This window comes from Leptinotarsa decemlineata, unplaced genomic scaffold (assembly GCF_025532065.1).
Source record: "Leptinotarsa decemlineata unplaced genomic scaffold, Ldec_3_MD MMD2_tig00001719_RagTag_RagTag, whole genome shotgun sequence".
NCBI lineage: Eukaryota > Metazoa > Arthropoda > Insecta > Coleoptera > Chrysomelidae > Leptinotarsa > Leptinotarsa decemlineata.
The window spans coordinates 11,601,863-11,615,481 of record NW_027412569.1 but is presented as its reverse complement, the minus strand read 5'-3'; the positions used below and the strand labels follow the sequence as shown (position 1 = coordinate 11,615,481).

The window sequence follows — 13,619 nt, the reverse complement described above, 5'->3', positions numbered from 1 at the left end:
AATCTTAATTAAATTCAAGAGAAATGAGGTTTGTTTGGAAGAACTGTATTTAATCATTATCTGTAGAGAAGTATTCAAAATTTCTGATCCATCTGTGGGCCAAGAATCCAACACATTCATATTTGGTCTTAATAAAACAGACTTCTAGTCAATTTCATTCAGTTCATCACCTGAACCACAGATGGAACCAGTCGCTACATTAAAGAACTCTCTTATTGTTAATAAAAATTGTGATTGCCAATGTTTAAATGCCAGTAATTTGTTGACGGTACACTTTCAATTATATATAATCATCAATCGACTGCTTCATTCGGTTATTTTTTCAATATAACATTGTGATTTTTGAGTTTTATGTTCCCGCCAGACGTTGACAATCGGTTATTTGATTTTTCAGTGTGGTGTATGCCGTGGAGCGGTGTAGTTATGGTCTCACAGAAGAAATTGATTAGTTTGTTTATAAACACTCTTTGACTCAACTACCTGATTTTCAAGTGTTGAACAATTTTGTGAGATACAACGATAAGACTGCATACCCAAGACTGAATATAACCGTTGCCGTTCCATTCTGAATCTGTGAGTACTTTTGTACCTTTTTTCCACCCAAAGATTTCCACAAGATCTAGACAACCGAGACCAAATTTAACACAATGTATTTACTTTTTAGAAACCGAAAATTCGGTGGCCACTTGACAGAAATGGTAGCATTTTTGATAAAACTTGGTTGTTAAAAACCAATTTTTAAATTATATTTTTTCTATAAGGTTTACTGCAGTTGAACCTGCTTTTTGTGTGAATAATCCCGTGCTGGATTCATCATGTTGGCCGTTGATACAAATTTCAGGATAAATATAGGTCACATAACAATTCCTGTAACGAGGTCAATGACCTTGTTCTTTAATCTCCAATGAAGAGACAGAAATAGGGGTACTATCTAACGAATATAACGCCACAATAATGCGACGTTGCCGGTTTCCGGCATATTCGTGAATGGAAAATAAGTTAAAACCGCTTCATCACTTTGTATGTATGGTTCATTAATAATCGTGAGTAATTTCATTCTCTTTTACTTTGTTTTCATGTATACAATGTAAACTGAGAACCTCACGGAATGAATTATACTAAAAAATGATGGATAGACGACATAAGAAATAATGGAAGTAATGTTTTAGTTAATTTTTGAATAGTCTATGAACACTGACTCGAAAAAAGAAATCTCTGTTCTATCAAAGACAGTGGAACTGTATTAAAAATGGTGGATATATTCGTTAGAACTGGTGATAGAACAAGAAACAAAGGTAATTTTGTTGTATTCTTAGATCTAGAGCAAATATTGTGTGATAATTTTCATAAAAAAGTGGTAAGGTCACATCTCGGGTCATGTTATGTGAATTTTCTATCTGAATCCCAAAATAAGAACGTCTTTTTCAATTCACTGACATTCAATTAGGCATCAGTGTCAGAATACATTTCAACATCGACTTGTATAGAGAAAATATTCGTAAATTTTCACAATTACAATGTGAGTAGATTGGATAATTGTTTTTCAAAGCATTTTTCTTCATATATATCCTTTGATTTCGATCAAGAAATGACCAAGGACCCAGATTGGTATTAGTCCAGGTAATAGACATGATAACAACATGGTGGAAGCTCTCAAGAAAAAATATTGCAAAAATATTTCTTTTTCCACTTCGTCAAGGTAATTAGGTCAAGTGACAATAATATGAAAAAAATGTGGCTACTTGTGTAGTTACTACGCAAAAAGTAATAATTTTTCGAGTAATGATTTATGAAACTCAATATTTTCTTAATGTTGTTACATCCATTTCCACTGTAAATGAATCAAAATCAAATAAATGCCCAAAAACGTTTTGTGCTGTTAATTCAGCCAATTTTTTTGAATCCTGCCGATGAAACAGAAATTTCAAATACACTCAACGATATGAAGTCGAAAACTTCTAGTAACCAATAACTTAAGAAGACCATACATAGTAAACTAACAAAGTATGAAGTGCACTGTTCGTGTTAGTGAATAATGTCATCAAATTCAAGTAAGCATACAATTTATTTATTCATTAAGAACACACATTTTTTGGCACTATAAAATTAACCTATATTCACCTACATTGAAAAAATTAGGAAGATTGGTGAATTCCTGAAGATTTGAATAACAAGTTATTCTTTTAGCACGCTTTTATTCGCTTCACCAATTTGTTTACATGTAACTCTCAAGCTTGGGATCTGAATTTGACAGAATTATCGACATTATTGCTTGATCTATTCGCGGGCAGATGGCGCTGTACGTAATCTCCTTGATATATCGACATGATTGCTCGATCTATTCACGGATAGATGGCGCTGTACTTAACCGCCTTGATATATTGCCATTACTGCTTGATCTATTCGCGGGCAGATGGCGCTATACTTAACCTCCTCGATATGATTCGAACTCACTCTACATGTATTTCTTCATTTGAAAAAAGTTTTTTTTCATTAACACGCGGGACTGCTGCCTTTTATGTAACCCTCCTTTGCGCGCCTGCTGCCTCGGAATTGGAAGCTGATTTTCAAGCTCCCTCTCCGAAATTTGAAAATATCAATGGTCATTTTTCTGAACAATATACAGCTGATTGATCCCAAAGTTTAGATAAAATGAATATAGTTTAAAAATACTAAAAAGCACGCCTTTATAGCATACGAAACTAAAAAATGATAAATAAATATGGTTTAAAAACTAAAAACACGCTTTTTAAGAACATCGAACTGAAAAGTTAGAAATGATTGTTTTCGAAATAAGCTTAAAATAATAACGAACAAAAAATACTACTATTATTGTGAAAAATTATTGGACGCTTTATGCCATATTTTTTGTATATCAAGCGCCAGTCACTTTTTTCACAATAATACTATTATTTTTCGTTCGTTATTGTTTTAAGCTTATTTAAAAAAATATAATTTTTAACTTTTTAGTTCGATGTTCTTTAAAAGCGAGTTTTTCAGTTTTGTGAGCTATTTTCATTATGGTCATGAATGGGATCTAGTGGAATCGAGAAAAAAAAAATATTGGCCCGGACTTTAATTTCAGGTTACACCCTTAATGAAGGTGTATATTAATGAATTTTAAAACGTGCTTTATATTTTTTGCATTTCCGAAGTCATTTGATATTGACACTAAAACAATTGCGCAACAAATCATTTTCAGGTTTGAAAACAGAATTGAAAGACCTTTCAAATAAAATGTAACTTAACTGTCATTTCTTTGAAATTTTTGACGTGGGGATTGTTGTGGGAGAGGGGTGGCTAACGAGTGTTTTTTTAGATAGAAATGTACCTTCCTGAAAACTAAAGTTGGCGTGTTTTTCATGAGAATCAATATAAAATATCTTATTCGTGATGTCCCGATTTAACTTGAATGCTCTGTATGCTAGCTTCTCTTTATTGCCTAAAATAAGTCCTCGACCGTGTTTACTTTGAGTCTGGTGATGCAGACATTTGAAGACGAACTCTGGCAACGCTGCACTGTTATATCAAGATGTTCCTTTCTAATTGTAATGCATTGTAAGTGCATCGGAGTTAGATGGCGACACGTTGACTGCTACAACAGCTTCTTGATTTGTTCAATTGGGCGTATCCCGGCCATAGAGATTTTTGTGGTGACGAGCTGTTTAGAGTAAAGAAGTATTTCCATATTGAATTGGAATCAATGGGTCCATATCCACTATAATTTTGTACTATTGCCTACAAATCAAAATTAGTTCAACTTCAAATCAAAATTGTATTTACATTGAGAAGAATTTCGATTTCAATGCATGCAACATAGTATTCTTTTTGACATTTGACAATGACGCATAAGTTTTGACATTTGACAATGTCGCATAAGTTTTCACATATGACATTGACGCATAAGTTTTGACACCAAATCTATCGAAATACCATTCATTAGTAGGTGTGATATGCACAGATTTTCCCAAAGCATTCGATACAGCCAACTACAGAATTGGCTCAACAATTATTTATGTGACAGAGCACAAGTTGTGAATATTAGAAGATTCAATCGCATGAAATCTCTGTCAACTAAGGGTTAACCCAAGGAAGGACTTGGCAAAATTGCATGAATTGGGCTTCGAGTTGCTTCTGAATCCACCTTATTCTCCAAATCTGGCCCCCATCGACTTTTTCCTGCTTAAGACTCGCAAAATAATGCTTGCTGGAAGGCCTATTTTAAGGCTAGAGACAAATTGTGTGTCGCTCACGAAAGCAACGATATTGATTGAAAAAATGAAATTTTATTTAAAAAAATGTTTTTTCTATGTTAGCCTACGAAAAGTTGTATGACCGCTATACTCGTTGTATCGCCCACGAAGGCAACTATACTGAATAATAAAAAAAAATTCATCATTTTTTTTCTATGCTGGCCTACGAAGGGTTGAACCGCATCACGTTTCGTCTTCGACTGTGAAGCCATTTTCAATACGGTTAGACTGCACTAAGGTCTCAATCTGCCTAGGCCACAGGTAGTGACACGTTTTAAGGGTTTTGTGACTTGACACCAGGGTCTCAATCTGCCTACTCCTCAGGTAATGACATGTTTCAATGGTTTTGTAACTTGACACCAGGTCTCATTCTGCTAACTCCTCAGGTAGTGACACGTTTTAAGGGGTTTGTGACTTGACACCAGGGTCTCAATATGCCTACTCCTCAGATAGTGACACGTTTTAAGGGTTTCGATCTGGCTACTCCCCAGGTAGTGACACGTTTTAAGGGTTTTGTGACTTGACTCCAGGGTTTCAATCTGTCTACTCCTCAGGTAGTGACACGTTTCAATGGTTTTGTTACTTGACACCAGGGTCACAATCTGCCTACTCCTCAGGTAGTGATACGTTTTAAGGAATTTGTGACTCGACACCAGGGTCTTAATCTGCCTACTCCTCAGGTAGTGACACGTATCAATGGTTTTGTGACTTGACTCCAGGGTCTCAATCTGCCTACTCCTCAGGTAGTGACACGTTTCAATGATTTTGTCACTTGACACCAGGGTCACAATCTGCCTACTCCTCAGGTAGTGACACTTTTTGAGGGGTTTGTGACTTGACACCAGGGTCTCAATCTGCCTACTCCTCAGGTAGTGACACGTATCAATGGTTTTGTGACTTGACTCCAGGGTCACAATCTGCCTACTCCTCAGGTAGTGATACGTTTTAAGGAATTTGTGACTCGACACCAGGGTCTTAATCTGCCTACTCCTCAGGTAGTGACACGTATCAATGGTTTTGTGACTTGACTCCAGGGTCTCAATCTGCCTACTCCTCAGGTAGTGACACGTTTCAATGGTTTTGTCACTTGACACCAGGGTCACAATCTGCCTACTCCTCAGGTAGTGACACTTTTTGAGGGGTTTGTGACTTGACACCAGGGTCTCAATCTGCCTACTCCTCAGGTAGTGACACGTATCAATGGTTTTGTGACTTGACTCCAGGGTCACAATCTGCCTACTCCTCAGGTAGTGATACGTTTTAAGGAATTTGTGACTCGACACCAGGGTCTTAATCTGCCTACTCCTCAGGTAGTGACACGTTTCAATGGTTTTGTCACTTGACACCAGGGTCACAATCTGCCTACTCCTCAGGTAGTGACACTTTTTGAGGGGTTTGTGACTTGACACCAGGGTCTCAATCTGCCTACTCCTCAGGTAGTGACACGTATCAATGGTTTTGTGACTTGACTCCAGGGTCTCAATCTGCCTACTCCTCAGGTAGTGACACGTTTCAATGGTTTTGTCACTTGACACCAGGGTCACAATCTGCCTACTCCTCAGGTAGTGACACTTTTTGAGGGGTTTGTGACTTGACACCAGGGTCTCAATCTGCCTACTCCTCAGGTAGTGACACTTTTTGAGGGGTTTGTGACTTGACTCCAGGGTCTCAATCTGCCTACTCCTCAGGTAGTGACACTTTTTGAGGGGTTTGTGACTTGACACCAGGGTCTCAATCTGCCTACTCCTCAGGTATTGACACTTTTTGAGGGGTTTGTGACTTGACTCCAGGGTCTCAATCTGCCTACTCCTCAGGTAGTGACACGTTTCAATGGTTTTGTCACTTGACACCAGGGTCACAATCTGCCTACTCCTCAGGTAGTGACACTTTTTGAGGGGTTTGTGACTTGACTCCAGGGTCTCAATCTGCCTACTCCTCAGGTAGTGACACTTTTTGAGGGGTTTGTGACTTGACACCAGGGTCTCAATCTGCCTACTCCTCAGGTAGTGACACTTTTTGAGGGGTTTGTGACTTGACTCCAGGGTCTCAATCTGCCTACTCCTCAGGTAGTGACACGTTTCAATGGTTTTGTCACTTGACACCAGGGTCACAATCTGCCTACTCCTCAGGTAGTGACACTTTTTGAGGGGTTTGTGACTTGACTCCAGGGTCTCAATCTGCCTACTCCTCAGGTAGTGACACGTTTCAATGGTTTTGTCACTTGACACCAGGGTCACAATCTGCCTACTCCTCAGGTAGTGACACTTTTTGAGGGGTTTGTGACTTGACTCCAGGGTCTCAATCTGCCTACTCCTCAGGTAGTGACACGTTTCAATGGTTTTGTCACTTGACACCAGGGTCACAATCTGCCTACTCCTCAGGTAGTGACACTTTTTGAGGGGTTTGTGACTTGACACCAGGGTCTCAATCTGCCTACTCCTCAGGTAGTGATACGTTTTAAGGAATTTGTGACTCGACACCAGGGTCTTAATCTGCCTACTCCTCAGGTAGTGACACGTATCAATGGTTTTGTGACTTGACTCCAGGGTCTCAATCTGCCTACTCCTCAGGTAGTGACACGTTTCAATGGTTTTGTCACTTGACACCAGGGTCACAATCTGCCTACTCCTCAGGTAGTGACACTTTTTGAGGGGTTTGTGACTTGACACCAGGGTCTCAATCTGCCTACTCCTCAGGTAGTGACACGTATCAATGGTTTTGTGACTTGACTCCAGGGTCACAATCTGCCTACTCCTCAGGTAGTGATACGTTTTAAGGAATTTGTGACTCGACACCAGGGTCTTAATCTGCCTACTCCTCAGGTAGTGACACGTATCAATGGTTTTGTGACTTGACTCCAGGGTCTCAATCTGCCTACTCCTCAGGTAGTGACACGTTTCAATGGTTTTGTCACTTGACACCAGGGTCACAATCTGCCTACTCCTCAGGTAGTGACACTTTTTGAGGGGTTTGTGACTTGACACCAGGGTCTCAATCTGCCTACTCCTCAGGTAGTGACACGTATCAATGGTTTTGTGACTTGACTCCAGGGTCTCAATCTGCCTACTCCTCAGGTAGTGACACGTTTCAATGGTTTTGTCACTTGACACCAGGGTCACAATCTGCCTACTCCTCAGGTAGTGACACTTTTTGAGGGGTTTGTGACTTGACACCAGGGTCTCAATCTGCCTACTCCTCAGGTAGTGACACGTTTCAATGGTTTTGTAACTTGACACCAGGTCTCAATCTTCCTACTCCACAGGTAGTGACACGTTTTAAGGGGTTTGTGACTTGACACCAGATTCTCAATCTGCCTACTCCACAGGTAGTGACACGTTTTAAGGGGTTTGTGACTTGACACCAGATTCTCAATCTGCCTACTCCACAGGTAGTGACACGTTTTAAGGGGTTTGTGACTTGACACCAGATTCTCAATCTGACTACTCTTCAGGTAGTGACAAGTTTTAAGGGGCTTGTGACTTGACAATAGGGTCTCAATCTGCCTACTCCACAGTCAACGCTTGGGAGTAGGAGTCGGGATATACTGGCAGGTGATATTTTTTACCGTTTTACATAATTGACTTTTTATAGGGGAAATTTTGGTATAACATAAAATTATTATTCGATCTTAATGGGAAATATTTCAAAAAGTCTTTGTATTGTGAAAGAAATGACTGCTTCATTTTGTTGTCCTATACCACATGGTGCTGGTAAGATGATGAGACAAGTGCATTATTTCGAAACCTCGAAGTATACCATTGAAAAGTTTTTTGAATAATCAACCCAATTAAATTTCAAGAATTTTGTGGAGTGTAAATAGAGTTTTGAAGAATATGTGAGCTACTTTCCCAGAAAAAAATTGAATGAGGAGTGTACTTGGCTGACATCAGCAGCAACAAGGAAGAGACCAGATATTTCAGGGATTGTTTTCCTCGATAAAAAGGCCTACTGTTTATCGATATAATTCAAATAATAGCGCTTTCGTCGTTTATTTCGTAAGTTTCAACTATATTAATTTCTTTCTTCCTCAAAAGGGATCACCTCTCTATCGGTTTCTGCTCTCACATAAAAAACTAGTAACGAACTACGCCAGGAAATGTTAAAATAAGTACTTGGTAACAAGAATAATTATTCTTACAAGTGTTAAATACGGCAAAGTTCTACATTTGAACTTGACTGACTATTTTTAGACGAATTCGTACGTTCAGCTGTCCTTGATAGAACATGAACTAATGCAATATTTCAGTTAAGTTAGCTGCTTCATGTATAATAAGACGAATTACATACTGGGTGGTAACAAGACCTCTGGTCAAGTTGCTACAAACGCCATTACTTTTCTTGATAGTTGAAATTTTTTGAAAATCATTATTTTTTTGTGTAGAAGGCAATGTTCCACTATGTTTTCTGGGTTATCAATCCTCCACGATATAAAAAATAAACGAGTATAGATCGAAAGAGAATCTGCCAAGTGTGCTAAAGGACAAACTGAAGAGTTTTCCCCGAAACGTTACTGCATTATGTGAATCACTGAGGGAAAATCAGTCAGTAACTTTTGCCTATTTAAGGCAATGAAATGAAATGGAAATGAAAAACCGACGTGTTTGAAATGCAAGGAAAGGAGAAAATGTACAAAGTCCCTGTCAATCCATAAGTTTCCTCATATTTTAGTACTTCATTTAGAAAGATTTTTCCAACAAAAAGATTTAGAGGCAAATTGAATGATGTCATCGAATTTTCTCTAGAAGGATTGGATATGGAAAATTTTGCAGCAGAAAATGTGTCTACTTATTGTTATAATCTATATGCACTTTTAAATTACATTGGGACTACTAACAGAGGGCATTATACAGCATACTTCAGACACCCGAATACTGGCACGTGGCACAAATACAACGATTTACACGTGTCACCAATTTCACCAAAATCGCTTGTGAGTGGAGAAGCATACGTCCTCTTTTATGAAAAGGATGGAACAAAATCGCACCTTTGAGATAAATGAGAGAAAGTTTCTTCAAATTTGAAAAAGAACGTATAAACAGATTTCCACTTGCTCAAAAAATGGTTTGACCAAAGGCTCCTGACAGTGAATCTGGAAAAAACTAATTTTCTTCCTTTAAGCTGCAATCTATCCGATGATTGTCCATTTGAAACTCTTGTCGGAGAACAAGGAAAAACAATAAAAATAGATTCCCTGAGAGAAATCAAATACTTGGGCGTCTACATAGATAGAAACTTATGGTGGGACTCTCATATAAAATATACAATAAAAAAACCGCAAACAATGCTTCACTTGGTTGAATTTTTCACACGTTCTGACAATTATTTGATCACTTTGTTCATGTGTATAATAAATTATCTCAAAAGAACTTCGTTTGAATAATCGATATTTGCATTCATTTTGGAAGATGATTCGAAACACCGTCGATAACTCTTTGTAAATCACTTATAAAAGTAACCGAACTGATATAAGCTTAATAATTCCACTGCTACCCAAATCCAAATTCTAAAAAAAAATAATGTTTCTAGAAGAAGCGAATTTATTGAGAAAACTTGACGATTTAGGTATAGGGACATGATATATCATCTTGAAGCATATTTCACCATCTTTCAATTTACCGAGTAATATACAGGGGGTTTCATTTGAAAAAATAAACTTTTGACTACTTTTATGCACAATGAAAATAATAGTAATTTTAGCTCGCTCTGTATGATATGGAGTCGATTTCTTGGTGTTATTTGAATATTTCAAGTTTGTCAAAACTATCATCAAAATATCAACTTTTCATGAATTGAGAGTACTGATGTACTTAATTTCAATTAAGGCTATGTTTCGGACCATATTTAGCACAATTTATTTTTTATCTCGAAAACAGATAGAGATAGGTATAGGACATCATTAACAAAAAAGTATAAAAATACCAGAGCGATTCCAAAAATGTATTGATATACGGGGTGTTCCGTTTAAAAAAATAAAGTTGCTAGGACTTTTTGATGGAAGTGGCAACGCCGTATTGCTGAAAATATTTTAGATCGATAGAACAGGTAAGGAAATGTGAGAGGTGGAATTTTCAGAAAAATCATGCTTTGCGTTTTCCAGAAACGTCTAACCTATCGACCGTGAGTCACGCTGTATAGTCTTTATGACTTTAGCCTCCCCTTGTTCTCCAATGCACGAGCCGTCACTGCTTGCCGCTGCTGAAAATTTATGTCAGAAGTTTTAGGGGGCTGGAGGCTTGGAAGTTTGGCATCCAAATTTTTGTATGCTTTCTCCAGCCCCGATCTTTAGGATCACAGTGTTTGTAAAGCCACGACTGATCCTGGTGATAAACTTGTAGACAATTTAATTTGCTACAAATAATGTCGAGGGTTGCGACCCCAGAAACTTCAACTTGAGTTACACATCAAAACAATGAAAGCCACCTTCTAGATATCAACTCATTTATCCGCGTCCTCACTGGGGGCATGTCAAATATGCGTTGTAAACAGGGGTCACCTTACCACCGCCACTGTCATAATTCACCTAGCGACTATTGTTGTAATTTTGCAATCGTACGCAGCTGCAATATGCAAACAAATCATAATCATTCCAAAGTTTTAGCACATAATACGAAACCATTGTGTGTGTAACAAATTAGTGACTTCATTCGATTGTCGTGGACAACTGCTGGACTGCGTTATGCTGAGAAGATCATAATGTCAAAAGTTATCGGAAATGGACGTCCACAGGTTTTAGATTGTAAGACGGTATAGACAAGACACGAATCAAATTCATAGGTTTTGGTCACTCGGTAAATTGCAAAAAATTACAAAATTGAGCATCTAATGCTTGAACTTCATATTGGCCAAACGGGTAGAATATTTTCCCAAAGAATTAAAGAGCATGGAAATAGTTTCGTGAATGGGACGACCAATTCTATATTTGAAAACCACCTTTTAGCAGAAGGACATAGGGTCAATCATGGCTATGACTTGTTACGTTTAGAAGAAAAAAGTTTGAATGGAAAGACTAATTCTACAGCGTGTCTCACTTATAGCAGTTCGGTTACTTATAAAAGTAACCGAACTGCTATAAGCTTGATAACTCCACTGCTACCTAAATCCAAATTCTAAAAAAAATAATGTTTCTAGAAGAAGCGACTTTATTGAGAAAACTTGACGATTTAGGTATAGGGACATGATATATCATCTTGAAGCATTTTTCACCATCTTTCAATTTACCGAGTAATATACAGGGGGTTTCATTTGAAAAAATGACTTTTGACTACTTTTATGCACAATGGAAATAATAGTAATTTTAGCACGGTCTGAATGATATGGAGTAGATTTCTTGGTGTCATTTGAATATTTCTAGTTTGTCCAAACTATCATCAAAATATCAACTTTTCATGAATTGAGAGTACTGATGTACTTAATTTCAATTAAGGCTATGTTTTGGACCATATTTAGCATAATTTATTTTTTATCTCGAAAACAGATAGAGATAGGTATAGGACATTATTGACAAAAAAGTATTAAAATACTAGAGAGATTCCAAAAATGTATTAATATACGGGGTGTTCCATTTAAAAAAATATAATTGCTAGGACTTTTTGATAGAAGTGGCAACGCCGCAATGCTGAAAATATTTTAGATCGATAGAACAGGTAAGGAAATGTGAGAGGTGAAATGTTCAGAAAAATCATGCTTTGCGTTTTCCAGAATTGTCTAACCTACCATCGACCGTGAGTCACGCTGTATAGTCTTTATGACTTTAGCCTCCCCTTGTTCTCCAATGCACGAGCCGTCACTGCTTGCCGCTGCTGAAAATTTTTTATAATAATTTGTTTAAACAATGAAAAAATGGAGTGCACAAAAAAATTTTGGGTAAACATTGCAATTTATAGTTTAAAAAACAATATCCCACATCGATCAAATTAATTCATCCACTATAACTCTAATCCGAGATGAAAACCCCCAGGCGCTCCACTATTATATTCTAGGGTTGTGAAGCATTTGTCAGGAACTTCAAAAAGGTGTCACAAAACCCCCCTTTCCATTTAATTTTTTTCCCAGATGTCGCTCAGTGAGCCATTTTGAAAGTTTCATCTGTCAATTTCACTTCAAAATAAAGTATTCATGCATTAATTTCAGTATCCCAAATTTCAATTTTTTTAATTGACTCGTTCAAAAAATATAAGGGGGACGGAACATTAGAGAAATGCATTGTATATAAAGCTTTGAATATGTAGATTTCAGCTAATACAGACACACCTGAAGAAGTCATTGTATGGAGAAACACGTGTTGTGTTTTTGTAAAACCTTTTAGTGAAAATCTTACAATAAAATGTTTCTTGAATACCTGAATACTCAATAGCCATGAATGTCAACGAATCGATCAATATCAATCAATATATTTATTCAGTCAGTCAGTCAGAATATTTCACAATTGACAAGTGACAAATGGGATGACGAATAAATGTGTTATTCACCGAAGGAACGACTCATCGTGTGTGAAAGAATGCAAATGTGATAAAATACAATAAAATAGTGGGTTTCATGCTAAAAATGAAATTTCACCTTCCCCCCACTACATTTTGTAAATTGAAAGTGACAACTCCTTTCAAATCCTCATCAAGACTCCCACAATACTCCTCTGAAAACAGCTCGCAGGATCATTTGTTATATTTTCAAAGCAAAATACCCGTTTCTCGGTTCCATGCACAGTTGTGACAAATGAAGCCCACACAGCTGACTTTTCATAATTCTAATGAATGATGAATAGGTCGCCAACCACCCGACGGCAGCCAATCAGCAGCGGGAGGTCGCGCGTGTTTCTCGTCGTGTATTTTGACTTGTCTGGACTTTTTTTGTGGTGATTTTCACGAATTTTGGTATCATCAAATATCATTACCTGCGTCGCAAGGCAGTACGAGGTACATTCATCGTTTATCACGACATACCCAGGGAGCGAAGAACAAAAATGAAGTCGAATAACACACAGGTTGAGACATGTTTGTCTGTTTCTTCTTGATATCAAAGAGCTGTCCGTTTTTCTCCATTTCATAACATAAATACGTTGATTAAATGACCAGAACTATATTTATAGTCTATCCATTCCCAGTCTTGATTTTTCGAAAGCTTTCGATACGATAAATCACGTTATTCTCCTCACTATCCTCGAATCCATTGGTTTGTCAAATATCGCGGTTCAACTTTTTGAAAACTATTTGAGAGAGCGAGTGCAAGGAATCAAACTAGATAATATAGTATCCAGTCCATTGAAGATAAATCGCGGTGTTCCACAAGGCTCGATTTTAGGTCCTCTTCTATTTATATTATATACCTCAAACTTTGTGAACGTAATCAAATACTCCAAAATAAACCTAT

General features: G+C 37.5%; 1 protein-coding gene across 1 annotated transcript in view; it reads left to right on the top strand.

Annotated features, from left to right (window-relative positions):
- Positions 1-267: 267 nt before the first annotated feature.
- Positions 268-13,619, top strand: part of Tcmet (methoprene-tolerant) — a 153,904-nt gene continuing 140,552 nt past the window's right edge. Inside the window, exon 1 of the mRNA XM_023171595.2 lies at positions 268-573. The gene's annotated coding sequence lies outside the window, so the exon portion shown is untranslated. The remainder of the gene's footprint in view (positions 574-13,619) is intronic.